Here is a 20917-nt window from a genome sequence, read left to right on the forward strand (position 1 = left end):
TTTTACTATATTTAATAGTTACTTTGAGGAACTTGAAGCTACGGTAGTCTAATTTCTTATGCTATGCATAGCAGTGCTTTAGCACTCTTATGTATAGGGAAAGTCATGATCTCCTGTGAACATCAGCTAAATGAAGGCTTTCACAGGAGTATCATATGACAGGCATGGGTCTCTTCAGCAGTCCCCAGGCTGTTATGGCAACTCATCGGGGCCCATGGTAATGATGCGTCATCTTCCCGGCATGTGATTAATGCCTTTGTCACATATTGACAGTGGCATTTAACAGTTAACAACCACAGGCGGAGATCCACTCCACTCATGGCCTTTAAAGGAACATGAAGGCTGATTACGTCAGCTATCATATTCCTGGAAAGATGAGCGTTTGGCAGACACACCGCATCTGACGTACCAGTACGTTATATGGTGGTCAGGGGTTAATTACAAAACAACAACAAAAAACAATGGCACATTTGCTGCTTTTCATATTTCTCCCAATAGTGAGTTAAAAAGGTTGGCTAGTAATTCATATTTAACCCAAAATAATGCTTCTGACAAATACACGTAGAGTTGAAAAAAAGCAAATTTTCATACAGCTACATGATTCTTGATTCATGATTCATGATTCTTTCTCAATAAATTCCTTGGTAACTATAATATTTTTAATTATCTTTTGATCAAGGAAATACAGCCTTTTCCTTCTACGATTTCTTTAATTCCACGATTGTTTCTTCTTGGAGTTGCAGTTTCAATGTTGGGGACTCCAATTATATGTAGTGCCATGGACAATGAAATAAGGTGTTGATGTATTTCCTAGTGATGATGAGGAAAATGCGAAAGAAAAGACATAGGAAAGATATATATCTTTGTACCGTGTTAGCCAGTAGATAGAAAAATATTTAGAATTGAGAGACCTCAGTGGTTGATACCTTATAATGGCTAACTGAAAAGATGGTAACAAATTGCAAGCTTTCGAGGCTACTCAGGTCCCTTCATCAGACTCGACTGATGAAGAGCCCTGTGTAGTCTCGAAAGCTTGCAATTTGTTACCATTTTTTCAGTTAGAAATTAAAAGGTATCAACCACTGAGGACTCTTAATTCTAAAAAGAAAAGATAGCATTTTAACATAATAATAATTATATATATAATTATATATCCAACATTATTACATTTAGGTACTGCAGGATTTTCATTTGGTCAAATGTAGATTTCTTTTGGGCAACAGGAAAAGAAAAGTTTCAACAAACACTACTCTGCTAAGAAAAGTTATGAGTTATTACTGCTATTTAAAGCATTTGGCAATGCAAATCAAAGTGTTAAAATTTTATTTTTGTCTACTTGACTATAGAGTTGAATGATAATGTGTTATCAAAACAGTGTTTTGCCAACCCGATAGATTCTGCTACCTTTAAAACATGTGAAAAAATCAATCGCACTGTCTGCTCGAAAATCTACAAGTGCTTGAGGTGTGTCTGGCAAGAGAAATCTAAAAATGCACAGCACATTACAGTTAATCAGGAACAGATACTGCCTTGAGTATAATCCCACCTGAGACTGTCAAAGTCAGTTAAGAAGCAAATCTGAGGTAAAGAGCGAAATTGTTGATCTTGTACCAATGTGCCTTGATAGCCTGCCAGAAACTTATTACCAGGTTATTGAGGCAGCAAATCAGCAGATGAGATGTTCTTTTACCTGAAGAATGCAGAGGTAGAGGACAATTAGGTAATAAGGACTTTGTTCATGTATATTTACTAATAATAGTACAACTTAATGTATTTTCTTCAGCCGAAAGAACAAAGGTTAGTTTGAAATGATCTGGAAGCCATTCTTTACTAAGCCAAAAACATACACACACACTTGAAACAGAGAGTGAAAAACTACAATTTGCACTAGTTTTGAACAAATAGTATACAAAGTAGATTCTTCAAAATTAAAATTGAATCACCAAGAAGGAAAAGCTCTCAAATTATGAAAATCACAGAACAGATTGACATGACAATGATATACAAATGCGGAAAAAAGGAAACAATTTTTTCAAAACATCTCAATTTATTCAGTGATAAGTATGAACATCACTCACAGAAATACATGCAGACCTTGGCATGCTATAATTAAGCTTATTTATTACTATCTGAGGAATGTTTTGCCACAATGAATGTGCATGGAAATCATCATGGTCTGCTGCTTGCATATCCCTTTGTAATTGTTGATAATTAACAACCCAGATGTGCTCTATGGGAAATAAGTCCTAAGTTGCTTCAAGTTATGGTAGAATATTTAGGGCAAGCAGAATGCTCTTAGTAGCACAGGCGTCATATGGCCTTGCATTGTCATGCTGAAAAATGACTCCTGTAACACTTTCACTTTCCCTCATTAAAGCCTCTTCATATTATTTCCCATGTGATCTCCAGTCCAATCTCTATAATTGCATTCAAGACAAAAATGGGACTGATCATTGAATAGAATATAACTTTATTTAAAGCCTAAATTGCTGTCTTGTTCTGCACCATGATGACCTTTGAGATCAGACAAGAAGGTCAGTTAAACACAGGACTTCCGGCTCCTAGCCCAATTTCATATAAATTACTTTGACAATTGGCGTAGACACTGTTTGACACCATAGTCTTAGTATGTGATTTCCCTTGCAGTACAGAATGGATCACATAACAGCACAAAATGCACGATTCTTTGAATCTGATGAGACCAAATGGGCAACGCCATTAAGAGTCCTTCACAAGGGAACATCATATGAGTCCTACATCAGGGATTATGGTGTGGAGAGGTAATGTATGGTTACTGAACCCTTTTAGCTTTTATTCCAGGTACATTGTCACATTGGCATTAGATTGATTTGGTTATGGATCCAGTGATACTGCCTCCAAAGTGTCTCCAAGATTTCTCCAAAGTGTCCCAGGATGTGCTTTTCAAATAGAACAAAGCCAGACCACATGTTTTTCATGCTACTTTGATCAGTCTGCATGGCCAGAACATCTGATATTGTCTGCAGCTCCCTGGAGTTGTCTCCCATCAAATACATCTGGGAGGTCATTAATCAGAAATTGCAAAGGGAGCTGCCAGCGACAAATCTTGATAATTTCCATGTCAAAGTGCATTTAGCATGGCAAACATTGCTCAGGTAACCATTAAAAAGCTTTTCCACTACTTTATCATTGCTGACCTATCCTTAGGATAACTTATCAATGTCTTATAAGTTGGGGTCCAACATTAGACACCTCCAGCAAATTAGCTGGTTTCAATGTTATTGGCAGCCGCCATCGGCCAGAAATGCTCAATTGCAGAGCGGCTCTGTCTTCTGATTGTGGCCGTTTCTGCATACTTCACATCTGCCTCCTATTGATTTGATTAATAAGGTGGGCAACCCCTTTTGTACCTAATTGATAACATTCCATGTAAAGTTTGACAGATCACTTGACATTCAAATTCACCACCTTTGTAAAATATTTCCCCCAAATTATATTTGATGCAAGTTTATTTGCCTTGAATTGCAATGTTCTAAAGCCTCTAATTTAACAAGAAATACAGACTGAACCTGTTTTGAACTTGTATATGCAAATACTTGCTTATTAATGTCCAAGTGACCTCAATCTATCTAGCTTAATCTAGTTTGGTGCGTCTCCTCTATCGCAGCACCCAGACAATATGAGCCGTTTTTTCCTTTTTCCTAGCTCATCATTCAGTTCATGCCAAGGAGGTTTTGCAGCTGGCGGTGAGTGTGGCAGCGGTCTGGGGGGATTTATCCATACTAGCTTATTCCAGTGTTGTGCCTATCCGGCCCAATCACCCAAAATGAGCACTATTTACGTTTCATTTTTTGTGCTGCCTTGCTGATTCACATACAAAGGGCTTTTCTGTATTTTTTTCTTCTAAATTTCGACAAGACCAATATACCTGTTTCAATAAATAAAGTTTATTTTTTGGTAGCTGCAAAATTAATATACTTTTGAAATACACCAAAGGGGCTGAGCATTCACCCAAAGCCCCCATTTCCTTGGGGGCTCTCAGAGTGAACAGCAGAAGCTTCACTGACAACAGCATTATCAGTGAAGCTTCTGATGTGGAGACTACTTCAGGAGTTCCCACCTCTGCACAGGGGGAATATCAAACCATCTCCGCTGCGGTCTCCAAATCTTCTCCAGCCGCAGTGGAGCCTGCTCAGCGGAGACGTCGTTCCCAGCATCTGGTTCAGCCTGATACGGTGCGGATGATTACTGCTGCCTTTCCAGGCTCAGCCATTGCAGCCAGCACTGGTCAGCGGCGAGCGGATGTCTCCTCTGTGAACAGCAGAAGCTTCACTGATAACAGCATTATCAGTGAAACTTCCAATGTGGAGACTACTTCAGGACCACAGGTAACATTACGATCATGTCACGGGTCATGTGACCACGATGTTACCACAGGTCTTATTCTTGGTACATGTAGTATATCTGTATTTACAGTGGCATGTAAAAGTTCAGACACCCCTGATCAAAAATACTATTGTTGTGAACAGTTAAGCAAGTTGAAAATGAAATGATGTCTAAAAGGACCAAAGTTAAAGGTGACACATTTCCTTTGTATTTTTTGCAAAACAAATTATGTCCGTGCATATACATATACTGTATACATGTTAAGGGTCAAGTTCCCACCTCTGCAGAGGGGGAATCTCAAACCATCTCCGCTGCGGTCTCCCATTCTTCTCCAGCCACAGTGGAGCCTGCTCAGCAGAGACGTCAGTCCCAGCATCTGGCTCAACCTGATATGGTGCAGATGATTACTGCTGCCTTTCCAGGCTCAGCCATTGTAGCCAGTACTGGTCAGAGGCGAGCAGACATCTCTGGGACTAAGTCCTGCTTTTCTCCTTCTGAGCATACCCAGGATAAGACCTCTCATTGGAGGTTGAGGGTCACATGCTCAGGTACTGCAGAAGCTCCCATTGTTCCTATAGGAAGGTCCTGAAGTTGCTCAGGTACTGTAGCAGCTCCCATTGGTCCTCTAGGAAGGTCCTGAAGTTGCTGCAGCTTTGAAAGGTTTGCATGGCCGCACTGCCATGCACTAGTATTAACCTAAGTTATGAGCTCAGCGCCAGTGTGTTCATGCTTGCATGTGGTCAGGGTTCAGCTGAAATAAGCCCCTTGAATAACGGCACCTCCAGTGAGGAGTTTTGTGTGTGCTATGCTGACTGCATGACCACTGTTGGCTCTATTAGGTAGCTGTTCCCCTGTGAGGTTAACAGGGCACAACGTTCTCTTTCTGAAGTGAATCTGTGAAATTACAGAGTTCACTTATACCACCATATAGTAATGTCTTTTACTAGCAGCAGGTTCTCTCCTGCACGGTGGACCCCGGGTTGCGAACGCACCTACTACTCAATATATATACAGTACAGACCAAAAGTTTGGACACACCTTCTCATTTAAAGATTTTTCTGTATTTTCTGTCTTTCAATTTTCTTTTTATTGAAATTTTGATGATAACAAACAGGAAAAAACAGCAAAACCAAGAATGAGCATATCTAAATGAATAAGAACATGCGTCAAGTTAGTACGGTAAACTCGAGTTATCTATCATTAATGAGTATATATACTATTATAGAAAATGAGTCCACCAACTCTTTCAACTTTGTTGAGAAAAGAGTAACTATATAGATATACGGAGAGAAGAGGGTAAAGGGAGAAATGGAGAGTATAAGTGGATAAGGTAATAGAGGGGGGGTAAATGGGTTAGGTTAGAGTGACACCCTGGGATATTTAATAATTTATGGAACTAATGTAGAGTAAAAAGAATTCTGGGTCCAAAATTGGGTCCAAAATTTCCAAGTGTTATTAAAATTATCTGTGGTATGATTCACTCTTGCAGCTAATTCTTCTATGTGGAACAGTTGTTCAATTTTGGAGTAGAGTTGGCTAGAAATGGGTATGTTCTTAGTGTTCCAATATGATGGAATCAAGGATTTTTCTGTATTTTCATGACTATGAAAATTGTACATTCACACTGAAGGCATCAAAACTATGAATTAAGACATGGAATTATATACTTAACTCAAAAAGTGTGAAACAACTGAAATTATGTCTTCATTCTAGGTTCTTCAAAGTAGCCACATTTTGCTTTGGTGACTGCTTTGCACACTCTTGGCATTCTCTTGATGAGCTTCAAGAGGTAGTCACCGGGAATGGTCTTCCAACAATCTTGAAGGCGTTCCCAGAGATGCTTAGCACTTGTTGGCCCTTTTGCCTTCACTCTGCGGTCCAGCTCACCCCAAACATCTCGATTGGGTTTAGGTCTGGTGACTTTGGAGGCCAGGTCATATGGCGTAGCACCCCATCACTCTCCTTCTTGGTCAAATGGCCCTTACACAGCCTGGAGGTGTGTTTGGGGTCAGTGTCCTGTTGAAAAAAAATGATGGTCTAACTAAACGCAAACCGGATGGAATAGCATGCCGCTGCAAGATGCTGTGGTAGCCATGCTGGGTCAGCATGAATTTAATTTTGAATAAATCCCCAACAGTGTCACCAACAAAGCACCCCCACACCATCACACCTCCTCCTTCATGCTTCACAGTGGGAACCAGGCATGTAGAGTCCATTCATTCACCTTTTCTGCGTCGCACAAAGACACGGTGGTTGGAACCAAAGTTCTCAAATTTGGACTCATCAGACCAAAGCACAGATTTCCACTTGTCTAATGTCCATTCCTTGTGTTCTTTAGACCAAACAAGTCTTTTCTGCTTGTTGCCTGTCCTTAGCAGTGGTTTCCTGGCAGCTACTTTACCATGAAGGCCTGTTGCACAAAGTCTCCTCTTAACATTTGTTGTAGAGATGTGTCTGCTGCTAGAACTCTGTGTGGCATTGACCTGGTCTCTAATCTGAGCTGCTGTTAACCTGCGATTTCTGAGGCTAGTAACTCAGAAAAACTTATCCTCAGAAGCAGAGGTGACTCTTGATCTTCCTTTCCTGGGGCGGTCCTCATGTGAGTCAGTTTCTTTGTAGCACTTGATGGTTTTTGCCACTGCACTTGGGGACACTTTCAAAGTTTTCCCAACTTTTTGGACTGAGTGACCTTCATTTCTTAAAGTAATGATGGCCACTCGTTTTTCTTTACTCAGCTGCTTTTTTCTTGGCATAATTCAAATTCTAACAGTTTATTCAGTAGGATTATCAGCTGTGTATCCACCAGACTTCTGCACAACACAACTGATGGTCCCAACCCCATTTATAAGGCAAGAAATCCCACTTATTAAACCTGAGAGGGCACACCTGTGAAGTGAAAACCATTCCTGATGACTACCTCTTGAAGCTCATCAAGAGAATGCCAAGAGTGTGCAAAGCAGTCATCAAAGCAAAAGGGGGCTACTTTGAAGAACCTAGAATATAAGACATATTTTCAGTTGTTTCACACTTTTTTGTTAAGTATATAATTCAACATGTGTTAATTCATAGTTTTGATGCCTTCAGTGTGAATGTACAATTTTCATAGTCATGAAAATCTTTAAATGAGAAGATGTGTCCAAACTTTTGGTCTGTACTGTATATAGTCGTAAATAGCCAATGGAATACATGAATCCGTCTTTTATTGTCTGTTACTTCATAATATAGGTTATTTAACCACAGTTATAAGACAGAATAGGACCGTATTTTAACAACTGCAAATTCGCTAGGAATATATTCATATCAAAAAGCAGTCAAAATGTCCAAAAGTATGCAAACATGCAAAACTTTATTTCATAATAACAGGCATAAAACATAGCAAATGGAAAATCCCCTGCGTCAAACCCAGCACATGCAAAAGGACAGGTAAATGTGCATATGATTATCTCTTATTTCTTTTTCAAAGACCCATATTCGAGATATGAATAAATCATATAAACTTATCCCAATAATAGACTAGTGAGATGGATCCATGTGACCTAATTACAAATACAAATATAGTCTATATACATACCACGTGGGAGGTCACAATATACATGCATGCCGTTCCTGTGGACAGTATTTTGGAGGGGGCTGGCTGACCAGGTGAAGGATGCTCTGGCCACTAGGGAGATTCCCACCACACTGGAGGAGCTAAAAGCTGTGTCCACTCATATTGACCTCCATTTTTATGAGCGGAGGTTAGAGCGAGCCCAGTGTAGGCAGAAGTTTTGTCTGGCTCCCACTTTCGCCAAACCTTTGGAATCTCCGGTCCAGGTCCCTGAGTCACATGAGGACATGGAGGTGTCATGAGCGAGATCTAAGTCCCGGACCGCTCGCACACTCAAGGTTTGTAATGTTTGCCAGCAGTCAGGACATCATGCCACCAGATGTCCCCAGCGGTCGAGGAAACTTCAGCGTCTTGTGGTAGTAGGTTGAGGTACTCTAGACACAACAACATTTGTCTCAAAATTGTCCTTTAAGGGGACAATTACTATAGTCTCATTCTCCCATTCGGTAGAGTTCTGCGTGGATTCTGGCGCAAGGGCAATTTTACATCTTCAGCCTTCGCTCAACGTCACACAATTCCCCTGGTAATGCTAGCTTTACCAGTTACCATACAAGTGGTGAATGGGTTGACACTACCCTCTCAGATAACACACCAGACCATCCCTTTCACTCTGTTTATGTCACCATCTCATCAGGAGATTATATCTCTGCTCGTCATTCCTGAGGGAATCAATGAGGTCCTGTTAGGGATTCCTTGCCTATGATACCACTCTCATCATATTGAGTGGTCCACAGGCAGAATTTTGGGATGGGATGAATCTTGTGGGGGTAGATGTCAGAGGAATGCGTTCAGGTTTCTTCTACTGTGGTACCCGCAGATCTATCCTCTCTCCCCAAGCAATATTGGTGCTATGCGGACATGTTCTCCAAAAGGGCTATGGAAACCCTTCTGCCTCACCGCCCCTATGACTGTCCTGTAGACCTCTTGCCTGGTGCTGAGCCTCCCCAGGGTCGAGTCTATCCGTTATCTCTCCTGGAGATGGAGGCAATGTCACAGTACATCCAGGAAAATCTGGCAAAGGGATTCATTAGGAAGTCAGTGTCACCTGCAGGGGCCGGGTTCTTCTTCGTGCAGAAGAAGAATGGGGAACTAAGTCCATGTATAGACTAATTGTAAAGTGCTGTGGAATATGTTGGTGCTATATAAATAAAATTATTATTACAGGGGTCTTAATGCCATCACTGTTAAGAATAAATATCCCCTGCCCCTGATATCTGAGCTCTTTGATAGGCTTCGGGGACAAGGGTATATACTAAATTAGATCTTGGGGGCTTACAACCTGATTCGCATCCGTGAGGGGGACAAATGGAAGATGGCTTTTAACACCAGGGATGGGCACTATGAATATCTAGTGATGCTCTTTGGGCTCTGTAATGCCCCTGCCATTTTCCAAGACTTTGTAAACGATATAGTCCGGGATATGCTCTCCACCTCAGTCATAGTCTATCTGGATGATATTCTCATTTACTATCCAGATATTGACTCCCACCGGAGAGACGTTTGCAAAGTCTTCGACCTCTTACAAGCTAATGCCCTATACACCAAGTTGGAGAAATGTGTGTTTGAGCAGGAGTCTTTACCTTTCCTGGGCTATATCATCTCCGCCAAGGGATTGGCTATGGATCCTGCCAGGCTGTGATGGACTGGCAAGAATCCCATTCTCTTAAAGCGGTGCAGTGCTTTATGGGGTTCATAAATTACTATCGCCAGTTCATTCCTCATTTCTCCACTTTGGTAGCTCCCTTGGTAGCCCTCACCAAGAAGGGAGCAAATCCCAAATTGTGGTCTGAGGAGGTCTCCAAGTCCTTCACTTCTATTAAGTCCCACTTTGTAAGCGCTCCCATCCTACATCGCCCCTATGTAGATAAGCCATTTATAATGGAGGTGGATGCCTCTTCCGTTGGTGCTGGAACAGTCCTCTTTCAAAAAGATGCTCAAGGTCGGAAGCATCCTTGTGTATTCTTTTCCAAGACCTTCAGACCAGTGGAGAGGAATTATTCCTTCGGGGACAGGGAGTTGCTAGCAATGAAGTTCGCCTTCTCTGAGTGGAGACATCTTTTGGAGGGGGCTCGCTTTCCTTTCCAAGTATTCACAGACCACAAGAATGTGGTTTACCTACAGATAGCCCAGCGGTTAAATTCTCGCCAGGCCAAATGGTCCTTGTTCTTCTCCCGATTCCATTTCACCCTCCATTTCCTTTCCGGGGAGAAGAACATTCATGCTGATGCTCTATCTCGCTCCGTTGTGTCATCTGAGTAGGAGGAAGAGGAGCCTTGGCTTATTGCTCCTACTGAGAGTCTGAGAACTGTGGCTCCAGTTTTGCTAGTCTGTGCCTCCAGGCAAGACTTTTGTACCATCCAGTCTGCATCCGAAGGTTCTCTCTTTGGCTCACTCGTCAAGGGTGGGTGGACATTTCGGTCCAGAAGCACATCTGAGCTACTGGCAAGGACATACTGGTGGCCGCATATGGCCCGAGACGTCGCAGACTATGTTTGGGCGTGTGTCTCCTGCGCCAAGATCAAGTCTCCTCGTCAATGGTCATCTGGGTTGCTTTACCCCTGCCGGTGGCAGACAGGCCCTGGGAGATGGTCGGGATGGATTTTGTAGTGGGCTTACCCAAGTCTCGTAGCTGCACCATTATTTGGATGATCGTCAACGATTTTTCCAAAATGGTGCACTTATTGCCTATTTCACGGCTACCTTCTGCACGGGCGCTGGCAGCGTTGTTCATCAAACATATCTTTCGCCTACACGGTATGCCAGACAAAATTGTCAGTGACCAGGGTCCCCAGTTTGCATCTCGATTCTGGAAAGAGCTTTGTCGTCTGCTCAGCATTGAGATGAATCTCTCCTTGGCATATCATCCCGCGATGAATGGGTTGCTAGAGAGGGCTAACCAGACTCTGGTCACATATCTACGTCATTTTGTTTCTACCAGGTAGGATGACTGGGCATCCTTGCTACTCTGGGCGGTTAACAACGCCATAGCCTACTCCACCGGTCAGAGTCCATTCCTCCTTAATTAAAGCCAGTATGCAAGTGTTCCTGTGCCCTTGCCCTTGTCTTCTGCCAACTCCAGGGTGGCAGACTGGGCTGCGGAGGCATGGGACATTTGGAACTGCACTCAGGATGCCAATCGTCCCTCCAAGGAGAGAATGAGGTCCTCCACTGATGCTCATCGGCGCCCCGCTCTGCCCTTTGCTCTGGAGACTTAGTGTGGCTCTCCACCTGTAACATCAGGCGGCGTGTTGAGTCCACTAAGTTTGCACCTCCCTACTTGGGTCCCTCCAAGGTGCTCGAACAGGTTAACCCTGTGGTCTATCATCTGGCCCTTTCTCCACGCCTAGGTATCACCAACAACTTTTATGTGTCCCTCTTGAAGCTGTATATATGTCCGGATTTCTGAGTGATCTGCCGGGACATCGGGTTCGTCTACGGACGAATACGAGGTGAACGATATTTTGGGGTGCCAGGTGGTACATGGCAAGAAATTTTATTTGGTGGACTGTAAGGGTTATGGCCCAGAGGACAGATCTTAGGAGCCTTTGAAGCACATTCGAGCTCCGCAGCTCATTGCGGCCTTCTCGCATAGCGAGGTCCAAGGAGGGGGGTAATGTTAGGGGTCGAGTTCCCACCTCTGCACAGGGGGAATATCGAACCATCTCCGCTGCGGTCTCCAAATCTTCTCCAGCCGCAGTGGAGCCTGCTCAGCGGAGACGTCGTTCCCAGCATCTGGTTCAGCCTGATACGGTGCGGATGATTACTGCTGCCTTTCCAGGCTCAGCCATTGCAGCCAGCACTGGTCAGCGGCGAGCGGACGTCTCCTCTGTGAACAGCAGAAGCTTCACTGATAACAGCATTATCAGTGAAACTTCCGATGTGGAGACTACTTCAGGACCACAGGTAACATTACGATCATGTCACGGGTCATGTGACCACGATGTTACCACAGGTCTTATTCTTGGGACATGTATTATATCTGTATTTACAGAGGCATGTAAACGTTCAGACACCCCTGATCAAAAATACTATTATTAAGAACAGTTAAGCAAGTTGAAGATGAAATAATGTCTAAAAGGACCAAAGTTAAAGGTGACACTTTTCCTTTGTATTTTATGCAAAACTCATTATGTGCATGTATATATATATATATATATATATATATATATATATGTTAGGGGTCGAGTTCCCACCTCTGCCCAGGGGGGATCTTGAACCATCTCCGCTGCGGTCTCACATTTTTCTCCAGCGACAGTGGTGCCTGCTCAGCAGAGACGTCGGTCCCAGAGTCTGGCTCAACCTGATACGGTGCGGATGATTACTGCTGCCTTTCCAGGCTCAGCCATTGTAGCCAGTACTGGTCAGAGGCGAGCAGACATCTCTGGGACTAAATCCTCCTTTTCCCCTTCTGAGCATGCCCAGGGTAAGACCTCTCATTGGAGGTCAAGGGTCACATGCTCAGGTACTGCAGAAGCTCCTATTGGTCCTCTAGGAAGGTCCTGAAGTTGCTCAGGTACTGTAGCAACTCCCATTGGTCCTCTATGAAGGTCCTGAAGCTGCTGCAGCTATAAAAGGTTTGCATGGCCACTCGGCCATGCGCTAGTATTAACCTAAGGTAAGAGCTCAGCACCAGTGTGGTCATGCTTGCATGTGGTCAGAGTTCGGCTGAAATAAGCCCCTAGAATACCGGCTCCTCTGGTAAGGAGATTGTGTATGTGGATTCAGGGTTTGGCTTAAATAAGCTCCAAGAATACCGGCACCTCTGGTGAGGAGTTTTGTGTGTGCTATGCTGACTGCATGACCACTGTCAGCTCTATTAGGTAGCTGTTCCCCTGTGAGGATAGGTCAGGTTGCTCAGTAGTGTGTGTGGCCTCCACGTGCCTGCATGACCTCCCTACAATGCCTGGGCATGTTCCTGATGAGGTGGCGGATGGTCTCCTGAGGGATCTCCTCCTAGTCCTTGACTAAAGCATCCGCCAACTCCTAGACAGTCTGTGCTGCAACATGACATTGGTGGATGGTGCTAGACATGATGTCCCAGATGTGTTCAATTGAATTCATGTCTGAGCAATGGGCGGGCCAGATTATAGCTTCAATGCCTGCATCTTGCAGGAACAGCTGATACACTCCAGCCACATGAGGTCTGGCATTTTCCTGCATTAGAAGGAACCCAGGGGCCAATGGCAACAGCATATGGTTTCACAAGGGGTCTGAGGATCTCATCTCGATACCTAATGGCATTCATGCTACCTCTGGCGAGCACATGGAGGGCTGTGCGGCCCTCCAAAGAAATGCCACCCTACACCATTACTGACCCACTGCCAAACCGGTCATGCTGAAGGATGTTGCAGGCAGCAGAACGCTTTCCACGGCATCTCCAGACTCTGTCACGTCTGTCACATATGTTCAGTGTGAACCTGCTTTCATATGTGAAGAGCACAGAGTACCAGTGGCGAATTGCCAATCCTGATGTGCTGTGGCAAATGCCAAGCATCCTGCATGGTGTTGGGCTGCGAGCACTGTGGACATCAGGCTCTCAGACCATCCTCATGGAGGCAGTTTCTAACTGTTTGTGCAGACACGTGCTCATTTGTGGCCTGCTGGAGGTCATTTTGCATGGCTCTGGCAGTGCTCCTCCTGTTCCTTCTTGCACAATGGCTGAGGTAGCAATCCTGTTGCAGGTTGTTACCCTCCTATGGCCCCCTCCACATCTCCTGGTGTACTGGCCTTTCTCCTGGTAGCTCCTCCAGCCTTTGGCACTACGCGGACAGACACAGCAAACCTTCTTGCCACATCTCACATTGATGTGCCATCCTGGATGAGCTGCACTACCTGAGCCACTTAAATTTAATGTAAAAGAAAAACTGAAATATCACATTGTCATAAGCATTCAGACGCTTTGCTCAGACATTCATATTTAAGTCACATGCTGTCCATTTCTTTGTGATGGTTCTACTCCTTCATTGGAGTCCAGCCATGTTTTATTAAATTGATAGGACTTGATTTGAAAAGGCACACACCTGTCTATATAAGACCTCACAACTCACAGTGCATGTCAGACCAAATGAGAGTCATGAGGTCAAAGGAACTGTCCAAGGAGCTCAGACAGAATTGTGGCAAGGCACAGATCAGGCCAAGGTTACAACAGAATTTCTGCAGCACTCAAGGTTCCTAAGAGCCCAGTGGCCTCCATAATCCGTAAATGGAAGAATGGAAGAATTTTGGGACCATCAGAAGTCGTCATTTATTATGATGGAATATAGGCTGAACTGGATGGACAAATGTCTTTTTTCGGCCTTACTAACTATGTTACTATGTTACTATGTTACTATGTCCTAGACCTGGCCGTCCAACCAAACTGAGCAATTATTGGAGAAAGCCTTGGTGAGAGAGGTAGAGAAGAACACCAAGAGCACTGTGGCTGAGGTCCAGAGGTGCATTAGGGAAATGGGAGAAAGTTCCACAAAGTCAACTATCACTGCAGCCCTCCATCAATCGGGCCTTTATGGCAGAGTAGCCAGACGGAAGCCTGTTCTCAGTGCAAGACATATCAAAGCCCGAGTAGAGTTTGAAAAAATCACATGGAGGACTCCCAGACTATGAGAAACAAGATTTTTTGTTCTGGTGAGATGAAGATAGACCTTTTTGGTGATAATTCTACGTGGTATGTGTGGAGAAAACCAGGCACTGCTCATCATTTGCCCAATACAATCCCAACAGTGAAACATGCTGGTGGCAGCATCATGCTATGGTGGTGTTTTTCAGCTGTTGAGACAGGATGAATGGTTGTCATTGAAGAAAATATGAATGCGGCCAAGTACAGAGGTATCCTGGATGAAAACCTCTTCCAGAGTGCTCTGGACCTCAGACTTGGCCGAAGGTTCACCTTCGAACAAGACAAGTGTAACACCCCAGGTAACTGTTTGTTACAGTGGCATTGATTTCCTCATATGAGGAGTGATGTCATGCTTGGAAGCAAGGAAGAATCCCTTTGACAGGTATTCAGCACAAACAACACTGTTCTGACTCCAGGCCAGAAAGGGGAGCTCTACACCAGACTGCAGTGGAGCTGCTCTCTCTGGTCGGAAGGAGGAGTTAGGTGCTAGGCATTTGGAGTTAGACAATTGGTGAGAGGAGAGCGAGGTGAGAGGAAGGAAAGCTGGGGCCATGGAGACGAGTGATTCTGCAGCTCCTGAAAAGGAAAAAGAAAGCAGAGTAGTCTGTAGGAGACGGGGGGAAAAGAAGCAAAGGAGAGTAAAGAGCTGGAGAGAGAAGCTGTGACTGGGCTTCATCTATGCTGAGCACAGATACCGCCGGAAGCCAGAAGACCGAGGTTGTGGGGGTAACTTCATGCCCCATGGCAGAAACCAGCGGACAGCTGATTTCAAGTTACCTGTCCACCATTAACACCCGAGGACACAGCAGCAAATAGAGCCTGGCTCGTGATAGAGGTCCTGTAAAAAAACTTGAGCTACCTGTCATACAGGTAGTGTCCTACCTAAAGGGGACAAAGAGAAAGCGTGAGCACCTTGTGTGAGGCCTGAAGCAGCAAGGGACTACAACATCACAGCGCTATAAGGAAGGCTTCCAACCCCACCTGGTTAGAGTAATTCCCAATTCACTTCCAAGCCGGCCAGACCTCACCAGCATTCGTGATCCAGTACCTTGGACTGTGCCTGCCTTGAACCAAGAAAAGAGGTAAAGAGACAGTAACCCTGTGTCCTCCGTTTCTTCCTACACCACTTATCACCATCTTCATCTATTACACCAGGAGTTCTGGGGACCCAGCTTCACCTTTGGGAAGCCATACCATCCTGCTCCCATAACATCACCCCAGTGGACCCCTTTATGCAGCGTTGGTCACCCCTGACCGAATACCACAGGTGGCATCACAAACTTTTATTATTCAACTAACCCCTTTAAAGACCGTCCATTTAACATGGGTACCCAGGGCCATGGATTGGGTCATGGCCACCATAACACATCCCTTTAAGGACCGGACCCGGTACCAAGTACCCCACGGCCCTGGCGGGCGTTCCACAATGACCCTAAGAACACACCGCTAAAATAACAAAGGAGTGGCTTCAGAACAACTGTGTGACTATTCTTGACTGACCCAGCCAGAACCCTGACCTAAACCCAATTGAGCATTTCTGGAGAGACCTAAAAATGGCTGTCCACCAACTTTCACCATCCAACCTGATGGAACTGGAGAGAATCTGCAAGGAAGAATGGCAGAGAATTTCCAAATCCAGGTGTGAAAAACATGTTGCATGATTTCCAAGACCCATGGCTGCTTCTACTCAATACTGAGCAAAGAGCATGAAAACTTATGATCATGTGATATTTCAGTTTTTCTTTTTTTAATAAATTTGCTAAAATTACTACCTTTCTGTTATTTTTTCTGTCAAGATGGGGTGCAGAGTGTACATTAATGAGAAAAAAATGAACGTATTTGAATTGGTAAATGGCTGCAATGAAACAAAGAGTGAAAAATTAAAGTGGTATGAATACTTTCCGTACCCACTGTAGGTAGAAAAAAATATATGCTGTAAGAGAATATGACTAGTTAAAAATCGGGAATTATACAACCAAATATGCAAATTAAACAGAAACAATGGGGCAACACTCCTCTTATTGTCAATGCAATGTGTAGGTCTGCATTCACACTGTGGCCATTTACAAACAAAACCTAGAGTTAAAACAATGAGAAAATACTTTGATGAAAGTAAATAAGTATATAAATTAATAACAATAGACATTTAAATATCCTAGGGTACTTAGTTAGTTTACATTATTTTGATCATAATAGCATGAAAACCATCCCACCATGACAAGGAGCACCCAATCAGGATCGTCCCTTAATCTAGTACCTAGCATGTCTCGTGACACAAGGATGGTAGTCTTTAATTATAATGCTAAACAGTATTCAGTGTATAAGTTTTGGCCAGGACTTTCCTCTACATTTACAGCCAATTGATGATTTTACAATAGTGGAGAAAAGTGTTTAAATTGTATCTACAACAGTCATTTATAATTCTAAACATGTTTTTCTGATATGTACATGCAGTCTACACACTTGTCTCATTTTTTTGTGTGTTATATTGCAAGCAGGTGACATCAAAACAATCACTTTGTAAAACCTTGTTCCACGGACTAAATAGAAAAAAGCCTATTTATTTAAACCTAATATTGTTTTGTTACTCAACTTTACCATGTGAAGAAAAGCAAGATTTAGTCAATTAAATATTGCTATTACATAGAGTGAAACTGGCAGTCCTGAAAGCTATGTCTTAGGCTGAGAATTAAACATCAATCTCCTGGCTGGCAACAGCTATTGGGCAAACAGCCAGATCCACTGAGAGTATGTATAACAAATAGTAGTCTGACTGATTCATTTTCACTCACTGGAGATAGCATTACATCAAGAGACAGTATAAATACTGCTCAACTTGCTAAGTTTTGCATGTAGCAATTTCCTAAATGGTGATTAGCATTAAAATATAAAATACAGAATAACACAAAATAACAAGTGTGATCACTGTTACAGTTCTACAAACTAATGAACAATGATCTATCTATCTATCTATCTATCTATCTATCTATCTATCTATCTATCTATCTATCTATCTATCTATTTATACACTATATATATCCGCCTTGCACTAGCTAAATACTGTTGTCAGAGACTGAGAGCGGGATTTAAAATGTTAAAGGTGCAGGTGGATCATGATTCCACCAGAGGCTCTTAGGGGCATATGACAGCAGATCAGATCAGCTGTCATGTGAAGGAACAGGTGCAGGCTCAACATCAGAGCCTGCACCAAAGAGGGGGTCTTGAACTGTGATGTACCTATAAGTCATAAGTCTTAAATGTGTTAAAGAGAAATCGCCAAAATCGCTACAATTTACCTGCCAAAATGCATGCATTATTAAAAAAAGTATTTTTTGCCTGTTTTGTTGCTCTCTAACAGTCTAAGATTTTGAGCTTGCTTGCTTTTGATAGTTGATTCTACCTAGATTTTCCTGTCCCATCCTACTTTGTAAAGGCATGTATCCTTGTTTTTTTCACCCTCATTTTAAAATGCCTGTTTTATTTGTGCTGCTTTTATTGTATACCATACTGTCTGTTGTTGCTGCATGTTCGTTTTTGGTCGTGAACCTGCATATAGCAACTTTGCAATGTAGCATTCTTGGTTTTCTTAAGTTACTTTTCATTTTGGATAAAGGAGAAGAATTGCTAAAATTTAAAAAAAAAGTAGATGAAAGAAAGGTTATGGTTTTGCAACTGTTTCCCCAGTCACATTTATTTTTTGTAGTTGCCACACTATTGCAGGCTGTCTTCGCAAATAATTTACCCTGCATTTGACTACTGTACATAGAATCTCATTATTTTAGGTTAAGCATTTTTTGATGAAGGTGGGCGAATTTTAGACCAAAAAATGTCCCCATCCTAAAAAATTAAAGAAAAGTTAACCCCTTCCCGACCCATGACGCCACGTAGGCGTCATGAAAGTCGGTGCCTATCCGACCCATGACGCCTATGTGGCCTCATGGAAAGATCGCGTCCCTGCAGATCGGGTTAAAGGGTTAACTCCCATTTCACCCGATCTGCAGGGACAGGGGGAGTGGTAGTACAGCCCAGGGGGGGGTGGCTTCACCCCCCGTGGCTACGATCGCTCTGATTGGCTGTTGAAAGTGAAACTGCCAATCAGAGCGATTTGTAATATTTCACCTACTATAACTGGTGAAATATTACAATCCAGCCATGGCCGATGCTGCAATATCATCGGCCATGGCTGGAAACACTAATGTGCCCCCACCCCACCCCACCGATCGCCCCCCCCAAGCCACCGATATGCCCGATACACTGCTCCGGCTCCCCTCCGTCCTGTGCTCCGCTCCCCCCGTGCTCTTGTCCGCTCCCCCTGTGCTCCAATCACCCTCCCCGTGCTCCAATCACCCCCCTGCACTCCGATCCACCCCCCGTGCTCCGTTCCACCCCCCCGTGCTCCGTTCCACCACCCCCGTGCTCCGTTCCACCCCCCATGCTCCGTTCCACCCCTCCCGCGCTCCGATCCACCCCCCATGCTCCGATCCCCCCCCGTGCTCCCCCCCACCCCATCATACTTACCGATCCTGCCGGGGTCCGTCCGCCTTCTACCTGGGCGCCGCCATATTCCAAAATGGCGGGCGCATGCGCAGTGCGCCCGCCGAATCTGCCGGCCGGCAGATTCGTTCCAAAGTGCATTTTGATCACTGAGATAGATTATATCTCAATGATCAACATAAAAAAAATAATAAATGACCCCCCCTCTTTGTCACCCCCATAGGTAGGGACAATAAAAAAATAAATAATTTTTTTTTCCACTAATGTTAGAATAGAGTTAGGGTTAGGGGTAGGGTTAGGGGTAGGGTTAGGGTTAGGGCTAGGGTTAGGGTTAGGGGTAGGGTTAGGGCTAGGGTTAGGGGTAGGGTTAGGGTTAGGGTTAGGGGTAGGGCTAGGGTTAGGGCTAGGGTTAGGGCTAGGGTTAGGGGTAGAGTTAGGGCTAGGGTAAGGGGTAGGGTTAGGGCTAGGGTTAGGGGTTAGGGCTAGGGTTAGGGTTTCGGTATGTGCACACGTATTCTGTTCCTCTGCAGATTTTTCCGCTGCGGATTTGATAAATCCGCAGTGCTAAACCTGTTATGAACTGGTGATTCAGAAACACAATAGACCTGATGGTTAAGAGCACACAAAGTGACCTGATAGTTAATAATAACATAGGACGAGCTCTGGGACGGGGAAACTCTGCTGACCGCAATCCCTAATCCTATCACACCACACTAGAGGTAGCCGTGGAGCGCTGCTGACCAGACCTAGGCGCCTCGGGCACAGCCTGAGAAACTAGCTAGCCCTGAAGATAGAAAAATAAGCCTACCTTGCCTCAGAGAAATTCCCCAAAGGAAAAGGCAGCCCACCACATATAATGACTGTGAGTAAAGATGAAAATACAAACACAGAGATGAAATAGGTTTTAGCAAAGTGAGGCCCGACTTACTGAATAGACCGAGGATAGGAAAGATAGCTTTGCGGTCAGCACAAAAACCTACAAACAACCACGCAGAGGGCGCAAAAAGACCCTCCGCACTGACTAACGGTACGGAGGTGCTTCCTCTGCGTCCCAGAGCTTCCAGCAAGCAAGAAAAACCAATATAGCAAGCTGGACAGAAAAAATAGCAAACAAAAGTAACACAAGCAGAACTTAGCTTATGCAGTAAAGACAGGCCACAAGAACGATCCAGGAGAGAGCAAGACCAATACTGGAACATTGACTGGAGGCCAGGAACAAAGAACTAGGTGGAGTTAAATAGAGCGGCACCTAACAACTTAACCTCGTCACCTGAGGAAGGAAACTCAGAAGCCGCAGCCCCACTCACATCCACCAGAGGAAGCTCATAGACAGAACCAGCCGCAGTACTACTCATGACCACAGGAGGGAGCTTGACCACAGAATTCACAACAGTACCCCCCCCTTGACGAGGGGTCACCGAACCCTCACCAGAGCCCCCAGGCCGACCAGGATGTGCCAAATGAAAGGCACGAACCAGATTGGCAGCATGAACATCAGAGGCAAAGACCCATGAATTATCTTCCTGACCATAACCCTTCCACTTAACCAGGTACTGGAGTTTCCGTCTCGAAATACGAGAATCCAAAATCTTCTCCACTATATACTCCAACTCCCCCTCAACCAAAACTGGGGCAGGAGGATCAACGGATGGAACCACAGGTGCCACGTATCTCCGCAACAATGACCTATGGAATACTGTTATGTTTGCTAATGACAGGTGTTATGAAGGCAATCCAGAAACACAGTGTGCTTAGCGATCAGAGCGCACACAGTGATCTGACAAATACCCAAAAATACAAGAACGAGCTCTGAGACGTGGAAACTCTGTAGACTG

The 20917-nt window shown here is 44.2% G+C and overlaps 1 long non-coding RNA gene across 1 annotated transcript in view; it reads right to left on the reverse strand.

Annotated features, from left to right (window-relative positions):
• Positions 1-698: 698 nt before the first annotated feature.
• The window catches only part of LOC138658326 (uncharacterized), a 30321-nt gene continuing 10102 nt past the window's right edge, over positions 699-20917 (reverse strand). The window contains exons 2-3 of the long non-coding RNA XR_011317449.1: positions 1547-1690; positions 699-810 (exon numbers count right to left, since the gene is read on the reverse strand). This is a non-coding gene — a long non-coding RNA (uncharacterized lncRNA). The remainder of the gene's footprint in view (positions 811-1546; positions 1691-20917) is intronic.

Source organism: Ranitomeya imitator, chromosome 1 (assembly GCF_032444005.1).
Source record: "Ranitomeya imitator isolate aRanImi1 chromosome 1, aRanImi1.pri, whole genome shotgun sequence".
NCBI lineage: Eukaryota > Metazoa > Chordata > Amphibia > Anura > Dendrobatidae > Ranitomeya > Ranitomeya imitator.